The sequence below is a fragment of the Stenella coeruleoalba genome, assembly GCF_951394435.1.
Source record: "Stenella coeruleoalba genome assembly, chromosome: 12".
NCBI lineage: Eukaryota > Metazoa > Chordata > Mammalia > Artiodactyla > Delphinidae > Stenella > Stenella coeruleoalba.
This window is the reverse complement of record NC_137158.1, coordinates 54,934,563-54,957,847: the sequence shown is the minus strand read 5'-3', so window position 1 is coordinate 54,957,847 and position 23,285 is coordinate 54,934,563. Positions and strand designations below refer to the sequence as shown.

Sequence of the window (23,285 nt, the reverse complement as noted above, 5' to 3'; positions counted from 1 at the left end):
AAAAACTAATTACTTTCTGTCTACCTCAATCGCTTTGTTGCTTGGCTAGTAGATTGTTCTTCCTCACTCTCCATCTAGATGGCTGTGGAATAAAACAGGGTGTTCCAACTCAGATCACAGGGAATCAAGTGGCCCCATCCTAAAGCCCAGAAACTAATTCGAGGTATTTCTAAGCATATCACAGACTCTCCACATATCAGCACAAAGCTTATGTATGCAATCAGTGACACCTAATCACGTAAAGTGATGTCATGTGTTAGTCCAATTGCCAGAAAAAAAAAAAAAAAGGATTGTGAGGAACATGCTAAAATTTCTCAAACTTTCATACATAACCTAATTTTGAAAACAAAAGTCAAACCCTTCTTTTCTATGGCTCTGGTCAGTGACTTGGCATGTTGGTAAATCAGTTCTATTGTTCAAAAGAGGCTACATGACAATAACAGAGACAATTCTTATTTCTTCTCCAAATCTGATGCAATTATCAAAAAATAAAACAAAAGAAAATCTTATGCCACTCAAGCAAATTTATTCTGTCAAGTGACATTATCCAGACAACTAGTATTCTAAAAACATAAAATAAAAAACTTCTAACAATATTCATTTTAATTTGACCTTGCTAAATAATTCCATATCCTTTCAACCTAAAAATTTCCACTTATTTTCCTTCAAAGTAAAACTGATTTTTTTTCTTGCCCACACACAGACACACACACACACACACACACACATTGTTTTTCCCTAGGAGAAGATTCAATGTGCTCTTAATTGTTTCTCGGGAAGCTAAGGGGATTTCAGTGACCCACAATTATATTTGTAAAAGAATAAATGTCAATAGTCAGAAAAAAATCATTTTTTAGAATTCTGTTTGCACATGAACTTAGAAAATGACCAAGGAAATATGATCTTGGATATTAAGAATGCCTCTTTCCTGAATGTTTATCTATTGTGTGTTTTTATGGTAAAATACAATATATACAATATCAGTGCCTGAATTAATACCTACTTAAAAGAGAATAGCTTCTATTTCCTTAGTACTCTATAGTTTTCAAAGTTTATTGCATATTAGTTTCTCATTTGATAGCCACACAATTTCTCTAAGACAGACCTTTCATATGGGAGCATACTTCTTCCCATTCTACAGTTAAGAAAACTGGAACTTGGAACATTTATGGGAACTACCAAGGTGATATCATTTGTGAGAAATACAGCCTGGAACAGAACAGTCTCCTGTTAATGTAGCTACTGAGAAAAAGAGGAATTAATAGATACTGAGAGTCTTCTATGTGTTAGACACCTTACTGGTGCTTTAAGAAGGATTTTCACTTTATCTTTATAATAGCTCTATGAGATGGATTATTATTATTCTTACGAATGTGTATACCAAAATTCAGAAATTTTGAGTGACTGCATCAAATTTACCCAGCTGAAAATATGGCAGAGCTAGAATTCCAGTGTGGATTTCTGACTATACAATCCATGTTCTTTCCATTATTTTTTGATGCCAATTCTACCTACAAATTGGAAGTTACAGTCCTTGTTGCACAGAATTCAAATTCAATTGCTTAGAAAACTCCACTCATTTTAACACTATCACATATTACTCTTTTCCACGGGTGAAGAGTTAGGTGAGATATAGAAATCTGCTGGTCACTAAAAGGTCAGAGATCCCCACTGATAAAATTTAGATTTATTACTAGGTGATACAGTTCAACTTTCTTGAGGAGCATAATGCAAGGAAGTATAAAAAGGACACAAACTTCTGATCTCATAACCTTGTATCTTTGATCTGAAATTTTAGTCAGTAAGACAAATGGTCTTGCTGGGAGAAATTGGAAGCTCTTTCCCTGGTAGGGTTTAACAGAGAAAGGAATACTCAAATTGACAACAAAATCGAGACAGAAAGAGTCTTGGAATAATGAAGTCTAAGGCAAAGCTACTAGAAAGAAAAAGTTACTTAACTAGCCTGGATTTCACTTATGCTCAATATAAAAGACACTTATCTTGTTAAGAACTTAAAGATAAAGGGCAAAACCAATCAAGTGTTGCTAAAGAGAGGGTGTTGAGCTGACACTGAATATAAGCTCCTTTTCCAAAAGAATGATTTTAGTTAACTGTTAGTTAACTGTTTAGTTAACTGTGTGGCCCAAACTTAACAGAACACCTAGTTTAGCTTCTTGACTTCATCTCCTGAACTTTTCTTCTCACATCACCTTCACTGTCCTGCCTGGCTTAGGGTAGAGAAGTTTCTCTCCATGCCAAATGCATTTTAACTTTTGCAGCAGCAGAAAACCTATAGATTTATGGCTGAACAATATCTTCAGACCTGCTACTTTCATACAATCACTAGTAAGTCAGCAAAATCATCCTCACTGATCTAAGATGTGTGTAAAAACACAAATACTTTTGACTATTTAACTTACTTATTGAATTGATTAGAACTACAATTAACTAGGTATAATCACTTTTTGTTTGTTTTGCTTTTAATTAATCTGGCCGGTCTACTTGTTTGATAACTCAAATTAGACAAAGTAGTTAACTTTACACTGTTAATTAATGAAGATGATGAAACAACAGCCCAAAGCCCCAGATTCAATTCTAATTGCTTATACATAGAGGAAAACTCTCTTAGGCAAATAACAGTTTTCACTAAGTACATTTCCTTTAAAGCAAAGGGATATATTAATAAAAACCTATCCCTGTAACTTAACACACACAAACTTTGGATGGAGGCTGGTAGAGTCATTATATATTTTAACATAGCTACCCCTATGAGATAGCAAGGTATTATTTTCAATTTTATTGGTGAGGAAATACAGAGTTTAAGAAAATTAGAAGCATTTTGGAAATCTCTGGTTCTTGACTCTGGAGTTAGGGGTGGCATTATTTAAATGCATTGCCACCTGGTTTAAAAAAAAAAAAGCAAAATGTCCTACAGTTATTTGATGGCAAAATAACTTACTTCATTGGAAACAGAACAAAAACTGGTTGTTTTGTTGCTACAAAAGTTAAATTTAACTCAGCAAGAAAAGCAATTTATCTACTTCTAGCTTGTGATGTGGGAAAGAAAGACCATTTTCAGGTGGCAAATTTTGCATGCTTAGATGAACACTTAGCTGAAATGGACAATTTTCCAGAAAAGATATGTGGATCACCAAACCTGACTCAAACAAAAGTGTTAAAAAATTTCACAAATCAATAACCACTGAAGAAATTAAACTAATAGCCAAAATATTGTAGTTCAAAAGGCACCCAACCTAAGTTTTTACTTGGAATTTTATCACACCCTTAAGAAACAGATATTTCTTATGTTATATAAACTTTCCAGAGCAAAGAAAGAGATGACAAGTCATCTGATCCATTTTACTGAGTAAATATAGCACTGATACCAAAATAAGACAAAACACGAGAAAAGAAATTATGGCCCAATAACACTTATAAATGAAGATATATACACCTTGAATAAAATACTAGCAAACAAGATTCAGAGATGTATTTTTTTAATTAATTAATTTATTTTTGCTGTGTTGGGTCTTCGTTTCTGTGCGAGGGCTTTCTCTAGTTGTGGCAAGTGGGGGCCACTCTTCATTGCGGTGCACAGGCCTCTCACTATCGCGGCCTCTCTTATTGCAGAGCACAGGCTCCAGACGCGCAGGCTCAGTAGTTGTGGCTCACGGGCCTAGTTGCTCCGCGGCATGTGGGATCCTCCCAGACCAGGGCTCAAACCCGTGTCCCCTGCATTAGCAGACAGATTCTCAACCACTGTGCCACCAGGGAAGCCCCAGAGATGTATTTTTACAAATTAAATATTTTTATTTATATCAATCGATACTCATTGGTATAAGTATCATATACTTATAACAATATACAAACATAACACACATTTTTATACTTTACTATGAAATAAAATCTTATTAATTTTTACTGACTTCTCAATTGAAACAGATTTTTACTCATATGTTCACTCAAACACGAGAAGAAAAGCAGAGTGTTGACAACTCAACTCACTCCAGAAACGTTGATCAAAGAATTCTGAGGCATGTGAATTGAATTGCAGAACATTTTTTTGTTGTTGAGAGTCATTTATTTTCACTGGATATTGAGGCTCAATGGACAAAATTTGTTTCAAAGTTGCTCAATTCCTCCCTGAAATGATGAGACTTTAACATCAAGTCATTACTGATTTGAATGGCTTTATCACCCTCATAACTATTCAGTGACACTGCCCAATATAAGGCATATACTGACTTTCTTGAAATCTCTTCAGGAATATCTTCAGGACTTGAACTTCCTGGGAAATACTAGACAGATGGGCAATCCTACTACATGTTTAATAAGTGTCCTAGAGTCATCCCTCTACCTAGTAGGAAAAATCTGAGGATTCTCAAGTTGCAGAAGATATAGACAACAGTAGCTCCCCATCTCCCTGAAACACAGCAGAAGGAGCACTGAGAGACAGAGCAGGCAGAAAACTCTATGGAAATGCAGGTGGGGAAAGAAAAGGCAGCCTGAAGGTCCAAGCTTATAGCTCTGCATCAACTTCAGAAGGAGTTAAAGCTCACTCTTTGTATATTCTCCTTATTTTTTTTTTTAAGTTTGAGTTAATGTTTATTGAACTCAATCGGTCCTGTCACCTAATTATGGAGCAGCAAAAGGAATTCTGTTTAAATGAGAGCTTCAGTGAGTTATATTTGAACCAATGAATAATAGAATCTTATTAGTCTGAGGGCTAAGAGGACCCCTAAAAGTCATCTTGTCCAATATCTCCAACAATGCTGAACTTCTTCTATTGATACAGTACCCTTGTGTCAGGTGGTTATCCAGACTCTATTAAACACTTAGTGATAGGAAGCTTATTACCTCTGGAATTAGCTTGTTTCATCACCAATAACCTCAGAGTTTAAAAATTCTACAGTTTAGCAAAAATGTATCCTCCTTTAGCTTCCACCCAGAACAAGTCTGTTAATCCCTCTTTCAAATATTTCAAGACAGTTCATGTTCCCCAAGTCTTCTCTTTTTCAGGAAAAACATCTCCAGTCTTCCAAATGTGACTCACATGATGTGGCTTTGACTTCTTTCTCCATACTCCAGGGATAGTCTGACCACTGCAGAGTCAAGCAGGTCTATCATCCCCCTTGTCTTTCAGTCTACGTTATAGTTACATTAGTTCACACAGCTCAGTCATTATATGAGTGTCTTTAGCACAATGTAGACTAAACCCCCTTAATCTTTTTTATACTAGCTGCTGCTAAGCCAGACCCCTCCACCCACTACCCTGAGGTCATGCAATTAGAATTTTTTAGACTCAAGTGGAGAGTTGGTTTGGTTTATTCTGCTAAATTTCATCTTGTTAGGTTTGACCATTGCTCCAGCCCTGTCAAGACCTGAATCCAGGTTCTGCCATCCATTGTGATCACTACCTTTCCCTGTTTTTTGTCACCTGCAAACATGGTGAACAAGCAAGTTAGTGACAAATGTCAAATGAAAAGAACTTTGTGACAAGCCATCAGAGACCTCTTCCCAAATTCATTCCATGCCTGCCCCTGCACTTTACCAGTACCCAGCTTGTGTTTGTGTGCTATTCCTGCTTTCACTGTGCAAAGTCAGGCCAGAGTTCTACGTGGTGCCTTAACTTACTTCCAAACTGGAAGGCCTTGTCTTCATCAGCTCATCCCATAGTCGGCGCCAAATGGCCTGAGTGGAGAGGCCTTTCTTGAGGGCAGTTTCCTCAATCCTCTGCAAGTAATATATATTGAGCAGAGGTAAGATGCTTTGAAGTATTGGGCCTGGGAGGGCCCACACCCCACTTTCCAGAACCCCATATGGGCGCTCACCGCCCTCCCACACAGCTTGAACAGGGCAGGGGGAGCGCTGGGGCCCGAGGCTGAGCTCTTCGCTGGCGCCGCCTCCTGGGACGTGACCGGTGGACTCCATGGTCGTTGCTGCCGCTACCTCACAGAGCCAGCAACTCCGGGCGCGCCAGGCCTCGGGCACCGCCATCTTGGGCTCTCCTTATTTTTTGAACTTGCCTTTATCCTTTACACTAAAGAAGATATTTTGAGCAATATGTATTAACACATTTAACTGGGAAATAAAGATTTACTAGATGATCAAATTTAACAGCTTGGCCAAAGCATATTTGTACTTAGAAGAAGTAACTAAAAAACGGCAAGAGAATAACATGCTTCTTCCAAGTGAAGTTTGGTGGCTCTCAAAAATATTGTACATTCTCATTTTTCATCCAAACTTAATTATTTTGTGGGTTCCATTTCTGTTTCCAGCAAAACACAACTTCCTAGTACTGCGGAAGAAAAGACTTATAAAATGAGTCTCGTGGAGCTCAAATAGCTCTTAAAAACAGTATCTTGATGAGTTAAGTGTAAATGAGCCAAAACATATGGATTAAATGTCCCTTTAAATACACATGGCTTTAAAAATTAAGGGAAAAAAGGTTTTGGCAAAATGTGTTTCAGATTTGGTTGAGAGAAAACATTTGAAAGAAATAGTTTGAGGGACTAGACTAACCCAAAACATACCTGAGCTCTTCTAACCTCCTATAGTACAACCAACTCTAAAACATATGGATTTTATACTATAATTCCCCTACCACACCCACCCTGAGTTCTGAGTTCTTAGTTTTTCTTCCTATGTTGGAAATCATTAAAAACAGTCATGGTATCATTACAGTGTTGAAGAGACAATAACGTACTACTGTGATCAGTTACAGTCAAATAGAGTGAATGGCTTATTGGTCATCACTCTACAAAAATAACAATAGTTGTTTTTGTTTCAAACTCATAATATATATTCCATATTAACCCCTATTAGACAGTAAGACCACATCATAGATACACATTGAGATAGATATAAGACCTGGCCAGAATATGAAATGACAGGATATCCATGTTGTGACTCTGTACTTAACCAAGGTCAAGTAACAGGCAAAAGGTCAATGGGAGAAACACCACACCACAACTTGAATCGTGTCAGATAATTCTGAATAGTTCAAAATGTACTCATTTGATGCAGATGACTAGAAGCAAAAGCAACTGGCCAATCCAGAAGTGGGTCCATCAAGTGACAGGTCCTAGAACCTGTGCCACCCATGTATTATGTTTGTCTTCAAGGTGCCACTTCCCACACACACAGACGATAGTGCTATCATTAAACTCTGCAGTCAATGAGATTTACTTCTAATGTGTGGTTGGGGCTAAAACCATTAAAAATTGGTAGGTATCAAATAGATAAATCATTAGCTTTATGAATTTGTGACGTCATCTGTGTTGTTATCCCATTTTTTTCCACATAAACCCATAGGATCTCACCATCTCTAGTGAAGAAGCTAGAACGGTTATTTATTGCCACTCTCTCCCAGGTTACATTTGAAAAACAACCAGCAACATGAATAAATGACCCTAGTCATTATGCTAAGTTGCCGTAATTAGCAAGCACCCTCATCTAAGCAATCTAGTTGGTATGCCACTAAGGTATATTGCATTTATTCAATGATTGAGGGATTTTTTTTCTGTATTTTCCACCTTTTATTGAGTTTATTGTATATAATTAACATACAGCAACTGTGTAAATTTTAAGGTGTACAGCGTAATGATTTGACTAACATATACTGTCAAATAATAAGTTTTGTTAACATCCCTCATCTCATACAAATACAAAAAATACGAGAAAATTTTTTTTCCTTGTGATGAAAACTCTTAGGATTTACTCTCTGAACTTTCATACATGTCATACAGCAGTGTTAACTATAGTCATCATGTTATACATTACATGCCTAGTACTTACCTATCTTATAACTGGAAGTTTGTACCTTGTGACCACCTTCAACCAATTCCGCCTTCACCTGCCCCCAGCCTCTGGTAGCCACAAATCTGATCTCTTTTTGAATAAGTTTGTTTTTATTTTGTTTTGTTTTGTTTTGGAGTCTACATATAAGTGGGATCATACAGTATATGTCTTCCTCTGTCTGACTTACTTCACTTAGCATAATGCCCTCAAGGTCCATCCATGTTGTCACAAATGGCAGAATTTCCTCCGTTTTTTTCTTTCTTTCTTTCTTTCTTATTTTTATTTATGTATCATTTATTTAATTTATTCTTTTTTATTGCTGAATTTTATATATATATATGCAAATATATATATATTTATCTATCTCACAATTCCTTTATCCACTCACCCATCAGTGAGCACTTATGTGGTTTCCATGTCTTGGGTATTGTAAATAATGCAATTATGAACATGGGGGTGCCGATATCTCTTCAACATAATGTTTTCATTTCCTTCAGATGTATTCCCAGAAATAGAATTGCTGGATCATACGATAGTTCTATTTTTAAGTTTTTGAGGAACCTCCACACTGTTTTCCATAGTGACCATACCAGTTTACAATCCCACCAACAGTGCACAAGGGTTCCATTTTCTCCACATGCTCACCAGCCTTTGTTTTCTCTTGTAAAAGACTGAGGTTGTATCAAATCTACTGAGGTAGATCAAATCTACCTTCCTAAGACCATTATTGAGGACTTCCTTTAAGAAAAAGAAATGATAACCAATGTTTAAAAATGTGTCAGAAAAAAGAGTTGTGATCTGAAACAATCTGCTAGAGAAACAATGTCTAAAGAAACAATCCAAATTGTAGTATGCTATTAGGGGCCTAAAAGAAAATTCAGGAACCTGAAACCCATGTGGTGGTGGAGGGGGTGGGAGGGGAGGTGAACGTGCTTTCAGTGAAAATGATAGCCTCTCTAACATGTGACTAAAACAGACTGACAGGGCAACTGAAGAGATAAATGGTGGATTTGTCTCTGGGAGGGTCAGTCTGGCCTCATTCCCGTGCTAATTTCCTTTTAAAGGCGTGGTGTAACTGCAGCTTTATGTGTTGAGTTGAGGATTTACTTGAAATATACTTAGACATACTGCTTCTACCCAAGGGAATTGATGTAAGTTCTTAAAATTCCTGCAGTTCTTCTCTTGGGGAGCAAACACTCTACAGCTAAATCCCATAATACGCCACCTTGCCAGTACTGCTAAGCCCCAGATCAGTTATCTCCTCTGTGGACTGGGGTCTGTGGGAGTGGAAGTTTTAAAGCTAAGAGTTATCCAGACTGTGACAGGGTCAAAATTTGCTGTAACAGCAATTCTCTTGTCCAGGATAAAATAATTCCCTTATATTTTATGCCTGTCTGTTGTCTTCAGACATGGAAGCTATTATTATCCTTTCTGTGGTAGATTTTTTTAAGTATATTCTGCTTTGTTTTTCCACAGGTTTTAAGTGCTTTTCAAAAATGTGTTCGTCCACGCCTGCTAAAGGAAATATATATAAATATCTATAAATATCCATGTAAATAGACTTGACTCCAAGAAATAACATTTCCCACTGCATGCTGAGTAATTTACAGCAATTCTCCCAAAGGCTAATAGATAGTCACCAAAATTGTTCACATGATGTCTTTCAAACTTATTCATGGAAAATACTCTGATGGTGGCTTCCTCTTATGGAAGAGCTAAGGTTCAAATTTACCTCAGATTCGAGCACTCATTCAGAGTCATTTGTCACTGCTAATTTTTTCCCATGGAACAGGACCACCTATGGGGAGAAAAATCCCTCTGCTCTTCTAGAGGAAGTCTTGAGAGTTGGCTGCTGTGTGGTTAGCAGGAAGGCTGTGGTAAATGTTGAGAACCACCATCTCATAATCATATGTTTGAAGCTTTAAATCATGACTCTGTCAAAATTCATAGCTGGAAAATTGTGGATCACTTTAGAGAATCAGAGATGTACTGCAGACTAACAATAAAACCAGTAAAATGTACTAGGAAGCTCTACATTTTACTCAAGGTTTCTTTGGCAGAAATGTCATTACATTCTCCTCTCTGAACACCTTGAAGAACACACCCTAGAGTCAGAAGTCCCAAGTTCACATTCTGGCTTGGCTACCTGCTGGTACCTTATTTAAACTCTCAAGTTCAACTGACCCTTTGATATAAAAAATCAAATAATAGTGATAAAGGATTAAAGGATATTACAGGTATTAAAGGATTTTGTATGCAATGAGTTTCTTTGTGTCAGTAATCATGTTCTAAGGCATACTGTTCTCAGAATACCTAGAACACCACATCAAATAAGACTGCAAACTCTTTAAGACCAAAGTCCCCACTGTTGTTTCCTTCATAGCTTTCTCTCTCCAACCTTCAGTGGAATATAGTTCTTCACATTCACGAAACTAGAACAGAGCTCATCACAGATCAAAATGCTCAGTAGATTTAATTAAGCTTCTAATGTATTGAACTGAAATGACTGACCTTCCATTATGGCAATGTAACATCAGGCTCCAAGCCAAAATAAAGGTTCTAGAAGATCAGTGCATTCTCATGCTGAACCTTCCATTAGATTCTTAGACTCAGATACTCCAAAGATACCATCTCTTGTGCCATTTGTCTCCATCCATGCTGCTGATGAGTTCTATGAACATGGAAATGGCAAGGCCAAAGTCTCTCCCAGAACATAGGACAATGAGCCGGGAGCCAAAGTTTGGCTGTGTAAAAGCAAACATGCTGAGCATCACAGAGTAGGAGATGAAGATAGCAAATTGTGAACCAGAATGAGTGAGTGATCAACATATTCTAAGAACAGATGGAAATACAACTTTATATAATGCTTCTTGAAAGAGGAATGATAGAAAATAGATTTAAAATCCATATTGGGTGTACTCCCTGTGCCAGGCACCATGTCAGGAATTCATTTGTAATTTTAACAGTTGGTGATGAGCTAACATATTTTCAGCAAAGTAGCAAAATAAAAGAGCTAACATTAAGTTGGTGTTGCTTCTGCATCACTGTTTGAATACTTCACATGCATCAACTCATTTAATTCTGATCACAACACTAAGAAATAGGTATTCCCCATCTTATAAGTTAGGAAGTTGAGCCACACGGAGGCTAAATCACTTGTCTGCAGTCGCACACATTGTAAGGAATGTAGAGAAAGGGAACAATGTCTGCCATAGGGGGGATCTCTCAACTTACTCTCGAGGAATATTAGAGCTGGTAGGGACTAGAAATCCAGTGAATTTCAGCTCCTTTGTCTTATGGATGAGGAACCTAAGACCAGAAAGACTCAATGCTTGACCCGATGCAACATTGCTAATTGGTAGTAGAGCTGGGACTAGATTCAAGTGTTCTCTGTTCTTTCACAACTCTGTATAAGCGCAGGAGACAGTGGCTCCAGACCACAGGAAAAGCCTGGCCCCTCTTTAAAACTGTGCTTTAAAAAAAAAAAATCAGATGCATTTCCTTTTCAGCCATGCTCCGACATGTCCGGAGCCATCGGGTTTGTCATCTTCTCACATAATGGTAGTGATCTATAACTTCCAAAGTGAGTTCATCACAATCTCACAGGAGCTATTTAATGAGTGCTAGCATATTAACTGATAGACCGGACTTGTGGTGAATAAATGGAATGAGCTTATGATAAAAACCATTTAAAACCACAAACATTTATTGAGAATCACTTAATGCAGGAGAGGGCAATAGGTGTTGTGGAGATTACAAAAATGTACAAGACAGATTTCCTTTTTGTCATCCACAGGGAGCAACAAACATGTTCACAAATGGCTGCTCCCTAGTCAAAACACAGGAAGTGGTCCAGGGACATGGAAGAAAATGGAAAGAATTCAGATTGAGAAGGTTAGGTAAGGCTATGGGGAGAAAAGTTAATAAGGCTGAGGTTCATCCAACATGATAGGGATGAGAATGAATTATTCAATTGTAAGTCCTCCTAACTAGATTGTCCCGATTTCCCATATTCTTAACTCTCAGCAAAAATATGAAAAGAGTATTTATATCTTTTTTCTACTAATTTGGAAAGAGAAAAGGAAAAAGGAAAAGGAATAAATGTTATTTTTAACCCAGAAATTGGGGCCAAAGCTGACATTTGTTATGTTCTTATCTTAATCGACCAAATGATTAATTTGTGGGGGAAAAAAGCCAAGTTTATTTCAACAATGTGTTGTGGCACTTCTTGACCAAAAAAAAAAAAAAAAAAAAGAGGTCTAATCTGCTATATGAGTAAATAGAACATATTCATACATTAATTATTTTATTATTCCCATTATAATAGGCAGAAATAAATAAATTCCTAGGTTATGTAAAAACATGCCACAATACTGCGATTTTAATTTTTTTAGTGTGCAGGAATCACCTGCCATGACAATTTCAAACACTCCAGTATCTCAGGATAAAAGGAAACTTTAAAAATCATCTGGTCCAACCATCCCATCAATGAGTCAATCCCTTCTACAACATCCCCACCAAGTGGTCATCCACTTTATGCTTGGTTGCTTAGAGGTCCAGAATATTCTCCCTGGGCAGCAAATTTCAGCTTTAAACTATTCTTCTTAAAAAAAAAAAAAAGCCAAAATATGTCTACTTAGGTTCCTACACATTGAACCATCTTCAGTTCCGTGGAGTCATCTGCCCTCTCTTCCACATGACAATTTGATGGTTCTGATGATAACTACATTCCTTGTCCTCTCTCAAACCATCCCCAAGTCTTCTCTTCTCAACCTTTCCTCACATAATATGGCTTTGGGTTCCCACAACGGATCCTGAAGTTTCTCGTGGTGACACCCTTTAGCTTAACTACCTCCCCCTTATTTGATGGTGTGCAGGTGGAATCACAATGCCCAGAAGTGGACTGAACACTGCAGGGAAGAATGAGACCAGCCTCTTTCTTGTAATATTGTCCTCCTACTTCCACACCCTAGGATCATATTTGCTTTTATTAATCTCATATCTCTTGAAGGAATCAGGCAAAATATAAGGGCACCATATAGTATCTAAAGAACAAAGATTTATTTATTTTTCCTAAGGAGGTGAGGAGAATCAATCCCTCTTCATGAGTTTCCATAGGTGGAAACCAATCATAAAGTTTATTTCAAGTGTTCAAATCTATCTTAATATCTCAAGAGTGCTTTGCTCAATGTAACTATCATAGGATCCTAGGGTTACAGGATGTCTGAACCCCCTTTTTTGATCTTGGGAGGGGTGGACCTCAGCAGGGCTGAAACAGCTAACATTCTGCAGAGATGCAGGGGCAGGGTGAACAGTTCTTTTGAACCTAAGTTAATAGGAGGCAATAGGGACTGGAGGAATAAGCCAGGCTAAAGTCTTTAAAGAATATTCACAGCCAGCATACCATGGAGAGCAAATATGAAGACTGGTTCTGAAGGGAGAGCATGAAATTGCATAAATGGAGTCATGAGTTCAGTACTGTGCAGAGACTAAATGAAAATGAAAACAACACAGAAACAGTTTGGAGAGGGCTATACATCAGATCAATTGTGGACAGTGATCTGGCATAAAGAGCTGGAAATCAGATAGATTAGGGATTTCACAGATACCTAAGAAGGCTGAAAACCTGTACAGAATCCACAATCTAGTCATTAACAAATACTGGTGGAACAAATATTGAAATACATTTAAAAATATATACAAATAAATACATTTATATTTAGGGATATGATTAATAATAGAAAAAGAATATGATATGGGAAAAGTAATAGTATGTCTCATGTCTTTGAAAGTTACGGATTAACTAAATATTCCTTAGGAATATTTTAAATACAGGTCTCCAATTTCCTAATTTCTAGAGCATGTAGAAAACTCAAATGCCCACAGAGACCAGGCAAATACTGTAAACGTGTAAAACAGACAGGTCTATTACAATGCGAGGTTGTGGGGACGCTGGCAAATGAGACAGATCATACCCTACCAAAGAGGTAAGCCCCTGGAATTCCACGGTGGTCCAGTGGTTAGGACTCCGCGTTCTCACTGTGGAGGGCCAGGATTTGATCCCTGGTCGGGGAATGAAAATCCCACAAGCTGCGTGGTACAGCCAAAAATAAAATTAAAAATTAAAAATTAAAAAATTAAAAATAAAGAGGTCAGCCCCTATGAGTTCTGCTTAACATTGCCATGCGGGAAGGTGGCCTGATATTGCAGCATCTTTTGATTTTTCTAAAGAAGTTGGAAATCAGAATGTGTACGTGTGTGCATGCATGATTATGCATGCTTGTGTATATGTGTTAGAGAGAAAGAGAAGAGTAATCCTAGTTTTTAAACGTTGACCAGATATTCTAAATTTGCTTTAGGACTCCGCACTACACTGAAGATCCCAAGAGTTAAAGAGGATAAGTTACTGCACAATAGTTAAGCTGACGACTATGTGACTCCATTCTTAAACTGGCTCAGCACATTATAAACCCCAGTGAGCAATGGAGGTAGCTGTTGGGTGACCAATAATAATTACTAGGTTGGCTTCCCTGGTGGCGCAGTGGTTAAGAATCCACCTGCCAATGAAGGGAACATGGGTTTGAGCCCTGGTCCGGGAAGATCCCACATGCCACGGAGCAACTAAGCCCGTGAGCCTCAACTACTGAGCCTGCGCTCTAGAGCCGGAGGGCCACAACTACTGAGCTGACGTGCCACAACTACTGAAGCCTGCGTGCCTAGAGCCTGTGCTCAACAACAAGAGAAGCCACTACAAAGAGAAGCCCACGCACCACAATGAAGAGTAGCCCCTGCTCGCCGCAACTAGAGAAAGCCCGCGCGCAGTACAAAGACCCAACACAGCCAAAAATAAATAAAAATAAAAACAAATAAATTTATTTAAAAAATAATAATAGGGCTTCCCTGGTGGCGCAGTGGTTGAGAGCCCGCCTGCCGATGCAGGGGACACGGGTTCATGCCCCGGTCCGGGAAGATCCCACGTGCGGTGGAGCGGCTGGGCCCGTGAGCCATGGCCGCTGGGCCTGCGCGTCGGGAGCCTGTGCTCCGTGGCAGGAGAGGCCACAGCAGTGAGAGGCCCGCGTACCGCAAAAAATAAATAAATAAATAATATTTACTAGGACTGCAGAAAGAAGTGTTCACGGCAGACAACTGGTAGATCTCTATGTTGTAGGTTCCTTGATAAGAGGAACCACGTCTATTTTGTTCCCCACTGTTTCACCAGTGCTAGCACAATACTTGGTCCATAGTAGACCCTTGATAAGTAGCCATTGAATGAATTAATATATGAGATTCAACACAGACGAGAAAGCGTTAGTAAAGGAGTCAATTATCATTATATTATTAAATTATTCAGAGAGATGTTTATAATCATATCATTTAGCACCCTGAAGTAAGGCACACCTAGCAGATGAACAATCACAAGAAAACAACAAAGCAAGACTTAGAATCAGGGAGGAAAAAATAAATAACTGGAGATATTTCTGGCTAAACACGAAACTGAAACACATTTATCCACACTTCCTCCTAAAATCTTTCTATGTGAGAGGAAAAGAATTAAAGGAGTTTAAATCCCAAAGGACGAGAGGAACCAAGGAGAACTGAAGGTGGAGAAGAATGAGCAGCAAAATCTCAGACACTGGGAAGTGTATGGGGAGATGACTTAGCCAACAGGAAAAGGACAAAACCTGGTGCCTATGGAGGGAGATTCAAAAAGAAACAACTCCACTTATGACACAGAGCCCTGGAAAAGCTCAGGAATCATCACATCAGAGACACCTGAGTATGGGGCCCAGGGTGTGACTCAAGAGGACCAGTTGAAGATTAGTACAAATAAGGTGCAATTAATCAACCCAGTTCCTTTCCTGCTGTATATAACATGTGACTTACCCCCAGTCTGGGCAGAGGCAAGAAGTTAATTTCTCAAGAGGTTTGTAGCCCTGAGGAGGAGGGTGAAACCCTGTAGTAGCAGTTATCTGTTATGGCGATCATGCTTTGTAACAAACAACCACAAAACCACAGTGGTATTCAACAATAACAATTCATTGTTTATGAATATGGAGTTAGCTGGAGATGCAAACACATTGGGAGATTGACTGCCTGATCTAGGCTCACTTGGGCTAGGATGACCAGAGTGACTCTGTACTGATCCACAAGCCTCTCATCTTCCAGCAGGAGAGCTCAAAATGTCCTGGTATTGATGACAGGTATGAGAGAACGGGCCAAAATTCACAAAGTTTTTGGAGTCCTAGGCTTGGAAAGGCCACACTTTCAATTCTGCCATAATCTATTGACCAAAGTAAGTAACAAGCCAGCTCAGATTTAACTCATGGAGAAAAAGACTCCACCTCTGAGGTGAGAGGAACTGCAGAGTCATACAGCAAAGGGCATGAATATAGGGATGTATAAAGAATTGGTGCTGTTATTCAATCTGTCACACCTGTACTAAAAAGTGAGTGCAATTAGGTAAAACTCTGCATACTGAGGAGTGAGCCTCTCGCATTCCATGCCCACATTCAGCTCTGAGAATGCTAGCATTCAACCTTATACCTCCGAAACACTGTAAAATTCTTCTTCAGAGACTGACAGAGAGAAGAACTAAGACCAGGACATTTTGGGGACTCCCCCTTCCCATGAGAGATCTGATTTACTCCCTTAATTTTCTGTGAATCACAATGTCAATATACCTTTTTATTGTCTCACAATTATGAATGGACAACCTAGGTTCACCAGATATTTGAAGAAATCTCGTAACATAAAAGGCAGAAACAAACAAACAACAACCAAAAAAAAGCAGAGGAAGAAGAGACAGTGTGGAGGGAGAAGGAAAAAACTTAAAAACCTGTTAAATAATCTGTCAAATTATAAATTAAAAACTATAATAGCTAAAATGATATTCAATCAAAGTTTAGTAGATTATTAGGTTTAAAAAAGACTCAAAAGGACGACAAGAGGTAGAACATTAGGAGAGAAAGAAGAAAAAAGCCTGATAGATCATTAGAGGATATTCAATATCTGAAAGTTAAGGGCTAGTTACAAGAAGACAGTCCCTGAAACATCAAATGACTTAGCCATAATGTACAGATCTGGTAATCAGAGCAAATTAAACATTTTCTTTATTTATTAAGATCAGATAATCTAGTTACTTGGTTATCCACACAGGCATACCACTTTATTTCCAATATATTAAATGCCCATGTTGCAAGTAGAGGTGGAAATTACATTAGAAAGTAAAGATGTTCCATTATCAGGAAGTTCCTGTGTTTATTTATATGGTCAGCAGCATCTGAAAAAAAAATCAGTGATGTCAAGATTGAAGGACAAGGTTTCTTAGGCAGAGCCATCACTTTCCTTGTCTATTTGCTGGGAGTGTTCAAGTCTGTCACTGCTCACAGGATGCTCCTTATCTCATTTGGGGTCTGGCAACCTTTTCAGCACACTGTGTTCCTTGACTAGTGCTGTTAACAAGTCCAAACCACTGTGAGGCACAAGTCTCCAAAGTATACACTCCCTTCCTCCCCCCAAAGAGGACACCAGGGCTACAACACAAGCTTCATTTCCATCTTGGAATACTTAGCTCAGCATGGTCCTTGAAGAGCTCCATCGTTTAAATCAATTGATTCGGAGTTGCTAGCTTTGGTGGACTGCTTACTATGTGCCAGGCGCTGTTCTAAATGTTTGGCAGACACACACTCATTTTATCCTCAGAGCAGCTCTTTGTGGCGGGTATTTTATTATTACTACTATTATTATCATTAGTTCTTGTTAAAGATAAGAACCTCTCTCAGAAACAGAGAGGGTCAACACAGCAGCAGGACGTTTAACCCAAGCAGTTTAGCTCTGGAGCCCACTAAACTCTCCTGCTTTGAGTATAAAAAATTCATAGATTACATACTTATAGCTAAACAGGCTTTTAACTGCAGAAATTTATTCTATATTCCATCTCGGTGTTCCCTCACAATTTTCAAAAGGGGCCACTGTTTGGGGGCCTGTATTATGTGAATAGTAATTTCAGAGCAACGGACCCAGAAATTAAGTAAATACTGCCCTGCAAATTCTAGGGAGCTTAGCCCTGGCTTTCCAGGAGGGCATAAATTGTCCAGGACATGATGGATCCTCTGCCCTCATGAACGCAGAGACTTAAATCTGTGTACCAGACACTATGTTAAGTGCTTTCATGCCTAATTTCACACAGTCCTCACAACAAGGCTGGGAGACAGCCAATAATTAACCTCACGTTACAAATCAAGAAACTGAGGCACGGAGAGGATAAATTATTTACACCACTGCCAATAAGCGTCAAGGTTAGGTTCAACCAGTTCTTTCTAACAGTAAAGCCCACATCATTCTTCCACATTATAAAGTTAAATAAAACATGGTGGAGAGCCCTGGTAACTTAAATCATGAGAAGTTTGTAGCTCTGCACTCCATGTTTTTCATCTATAAATAGTTTACTCTAGAAAGATACCTCATGGAGAAGTTTTGAAAAATTCATTGTTACCTTTACTTGTAGTGACTTTTTTGAGCTGATAGATGGGCATCATATCTAAATCACATGAAGAGAGGAAGGGAGAAGGGAGACACTGGGCCAGCCAAATTAACACCTGATTCATTAAATAGATAAGTTTAATTCTGCCAAGATGGGCAAGGCATGGGGAATAAAAGATAGCAGCCCTTGTGCTTAAAAAATTGACAATCTAATAGAAAGTTAATGTAAAAACACACTACGTGTGTCATGGAGGCTCAAAGGAGGAGGGTGATTACACTCGTTGGGGCAGCAGGAGAGGCCTCAAGAAGATCTTTCATGTAACTTAGGCCTAAAGAACATGAGAGGGGATAAGTGTGAGATGCACTCCAGGTGGAGGAAAGACCACCAAAATGGTACCAAGACAGTGAGTATAGATCCTCTCTTCAGATATACCAAATGTGCCTGAAACATGGAAAGCAAACCAAACTTAGGAAAAAGAGTTTGATGACCCAGGTCCATGTCCAGTGAATAAATGAAACCATTACATATATGTTTGGGCTGAGACCTAACTCAAGGCTTCCTCTGCTTTTCACATGTATCTGCCATTGTCCAGTTGTAAGAAAACGGCTTAGAAAACTAAACTCCATCCAATTTGTTTTTAATCTCAAATTTGGCCACAGCAAGCTATAATACTATCCAAAGTCAAACATTAGGTGCCAAATTTCATCCTATGTAGACATCTTTATGTAGACTTATAGCCCTTGAATATAAAGGACCCATACATATGGGAAAGTCTGACAGATCTTTAATTGTCCACTGGGAAATTGCTATACAGCAATAGACAACCTCCCCAGAGGACACTATATTTTAGGTCTATAACCTTGACACAAATATTTGCTTTTGGATGAATTTCTTAATAATATTTTTTTCTGTTTCTAAAGTAATAAATGACCATTGTGGAAAATTTGGAAAATACAAAAGGAATAAAGAAAAATGACAACCACTAATTAAAATTCTATTTTTTATCTATGCATATGTATTTTATATGCTTGAGATCATATTATTAGTATATTTTTTATACTGTTTTAGTCATATCCATGACATAAATTCATTCTCATAGTATTCATTCTCCTAGAAATTAATAAACATTTAACTTGTTCGATTACTTTTGCAATTATAAGTAATGTCCCAATGAACATCTTTGGGTCCAAATTTGCTCACTGCTGTTTACTTTTTAGGATAGAGTCCTGCAATTGAAATTATTGTTTCTATATATATGAATATTATTTATCCCCTTGATAAATATTTCCAACTTGTTTTTCCAGAAAGATATTCTCAATTTACACTCAGCCAGATGCTCATGGGAACATTCCAAAGGCTAACACAGGGCATAGGCATAGTGAATCCTCATTCATAAATTCAGGACATCTGATAGAGAAACAGGCTGACTCTCATCAGCACAGTAGCACTTCATTTTCCATTCTGTGCATCATTTTTCTTCTTCCAACATGTTTTCCCTGCCAGCCATCCAGTTTTCTCATCCTACCCTATCTCTTTTGTCAAAGGAGAAAGGATCTTAGAAGTCAAGCACACTAATGTGTCAGGACCTTTCCAGAGCTACTGCCATATTTTAAAGAGAATGGCCTGGAAAAAACAGATTTAACCCACTTAGTGACACACTATTTGTGAAAATTTAGAGCTCAATGGGAAACATACTTGGGACAAAGCGTTCAAGATTTCTCAAATCACACCACATAGCTTTTAAGGAAAACTGGACCTGTTCTTACTGTAAAGGACAAACCTTTGCTTCGGGAGTTTTTACTTTGCAAATGACTACATTCCCATGTTTATCTAGGGACTAATGGTTGTGCTGAAAGTCTCATCAGAAAGGACCCTCTTAGGTCAACCTTCAGAGGGATCACACAACCAAATGTAGGAAGTGAATGGCATATATTTTGACTCAGGGACTCGGATTCAGAGCTCTGTGGTAATGAAGCAAAAGTCCATGTCTGTCAACTTGGCCCTTTCAGAAAGTATATAAAACTCCTACCTACCTGAGGAAATGTTTATAAAAGAGATTTGGCAGCCTAAATAGTTGTCATTTTTCTATTAATGAATACATGCAATTTAGATTTAAGAAAAGGGAAAAGAAATGTCTCCACAGTGAATATTGGTTGAAATACAATAGAGATCTTCCTCTGAGCTTTGCCTTATAAACACAGTACCTTCTATAATTTTTCATTTGGTAATTTCTTAATAGTCAGAATTTCTATTATGGAGAAGATAAGGAAAGTTTGTTTTCAAACTCTTCTTAAAGAATCAAAAGAATATCCATTAGAGCTGAGTTCAATTCTTGAGTCATGTTTCTGAAAGCTAGTAATTTCTTCAAGAAATAAGAAGAATGGAAGTAAATTTGTCCATCTTCCTAGAAATCAATGCTCATTTTCTAAATGCAATTGCTTCATCAACCCTTTACGTAAAACCTGCCAGACATCAACATTACTACAGCTACCTACTCCATTCAGATGACAGAACTTCGTTATGACTTGTATGCCTAGTTGTTCAGTATTGTTTTGAAAGATTTTGTTGTGGGGAGGGAGTTTTTTGATTTTTTTGCTTTTTAATAACAAACATGCAATCCCCCCCACCCACCCAGGAACTTTTAGAACTCTTAGAAGATAAGGTAGCATGCCCTGAACTACTAGAAATTACTAAGGACTGACAGCCACTTAAAGTGTTATCGTCTTCTGAGAGGGTCTGCTGCTGGTTTTGTGGGCACTATCTCCACAGTAGCAGGCACTTAGTCATTCAATGTTACTTGAAGAGGTTTAAGAGGTGCTACAGCTGCTGCTTCTCAGGGTTCTATTTTTAATTGGGATGAGCTTAACTGCGGCCTGAATCTCTTCAAGGAGAGACTCTCAGGAAGCATTTATGGTAAATCTACTGACAGCAGTGGAATATAAAGATAACTCAATAATCAAATCCTCTGAAAATAAAGCCCTTTTCCAGAAAGTCAACCTGCCTAAAAGAGTTGGGAATTGGGGAATTTCCAGGCTCTTAAGAGTTCCTTGTCTGTGAGGTAGAAGAAATGCATATTATAACTTACATTTTGCATTATAGAATAGGAAACTAAGGTTCAGAGTGGTTAAGTGAAATGCCCATGGTCACACAGTTAATAAGTAGTAGTACTTTGACTAGAAACTCGATTTCCTGACTCCATCTTCAGTGATCTTTCTCCTATTCACTGCTTTCTGGTGGCAAATATTTTGAAGGGTTTATTATCATTGTTTTTTTTTTTGTTTTCCCAGTCAGATGGTAGGGTTACAGTTAGTCATCCATATTCCTTTTAAGTTAATCAATGGTCCTGCAGAATAATCACAGGTCAGAATAAAAGGTTCAGTTGAAGGTCTTGAAGGTCTCGATTACACTACGCACTGAAACTAACATAATCAACGAAAGAATAAACTAGACAGTATTAACAATGTGGCTCAACATACCCATTCAAGGTGAGAGAAAAAGGATTATTGTTTCCTGGATGTTATCATACAATAGGGAAACCATTTTCAGATGACAAACAGGAATTGACTCTCCGTTTCAAAGAAGGTACAGAGCATCCCTTCCAACACCATAGAGAATGCTGATCACATGGAGAAACAGACTCATCAAAGAACAGGCAGATGAGCTACTTTGGATTAGAAATCTGCAGTATTGCTCAGCCAGTGCAACAGATACTAAGACTAAAAATTTTTCTATAATTAGTAATAAGCATAAGAAATAAGGATCTCTTTAGAGGCCAGGAGATATAGAATTCATGGTAGAGGATCTAGGCTGTATTAAATTTCCCCTAAATATACTGGCGAATAGTTATCCCATTTCTTTAGCATAAATATAAAAATTTAATATATAATCTTGACAGTTGGTGCACTTATGGCAAAGTAGCACCCAGACATTCATAAAGTTAATATTTGTGGTTTCAGTTATTGATAAGTAACCCCACCAAAATTCACCTCTGCAATTTTTTGGTGTAACAATCTGAATCACAGGCTTGAGCCTGTGATTCAGAACCCTTCTAGGGTTGAACCTCTAGACTAGCTGTTGGTCCTAGGTTCTGCATCTTAGCAAGATTTGCTTTTTCTTTACATTGTTGCATATGCAAAAATATACTCAGGAGGTGATTATATTTGTTCATTTTTAGCACAAAATAACTCCAAAAAAAGTTAATAATAGCAAAGTCTCAAGACAATGAAACAGTTTAAGAAAGTGGTGTGTGAATTTAACTCTCCCTTATTAATGCCCAAAGTTCATTCATGACAGTATGTGAGTCAACTCATTGCTTATATAAAAATGGTTGTAACGTTAAATATATTAGATGCAGTAGGGATAACTGGACCAAATAGAACCCACCTTATTTTTAGAGTTAAGATACTGCTGACCAAAATAGACAAATCTGAGAAAGCAGAACCTAAATTTTTGACTTAATGAAACATATCCAAATGGATTTACTACACGTTATGTAAGAACAGATAGGATGGCCTACTCTTAGCAGTAGGAGGAGTGAATCGCACATCCAAAAGAAGAATAGCAATTTGCACTGCCCTGTGATTAAGGATGAGACCACAAATACAGAAAAAAATTGTAAACTGTGGGCCTATAGGAAGGAAAGGGGATGGAGGCCATAAGGTTTGTATTACTAACAAATGTCACTGTGGATTACTATAGATTCTTCCTTGCTTACCATTTATCTCTGATTCATACTCCCAGAGTTTCTCAGCTAAAACAGATCAAGCAAAATTATGAAGGACTGTACCCAGTGTACTTTCATCCCACATGTCTGTCCACCTCTTCTTCATTCTCGCATCCTCTCTCCCAGTTTTGGCCCCTAGGAAGATTTCCAGCACACTGTCATTGCCCCAGATGGAGACAAGCTACCTAAACCTTGTTTTTTGCCTCCATTGAAAGCTCACCTCGTTGTAGAGCCATACTGGTTAAACTGGATAATCTAAAGACTAATTTGAAGTAAGGC

General features: G+C 38.1%; 1 long non-coding RNA gene across 1 annotated transcript in view; it reads right to left on the bottom strand.

The window, feature by feature from the left end:
• Window positions 1-4,329: 4,329 nt before the first annotated feature.
• Window positions 4,330-23,285, bottom strand: part of LOC307195095 — an 82,757-nt gene continuing 63,801 nt past the window's right edge. Inside the window, exon 3 of the long non-coding RNA XR_013830720.1 lies at window positions 4,330-5,733. This is a non-coding gene — a long non-coding RNA (uncharacterized lncRNA). The remainder of the gene's footprint in view (window positions 5,734-23,285) is intronic.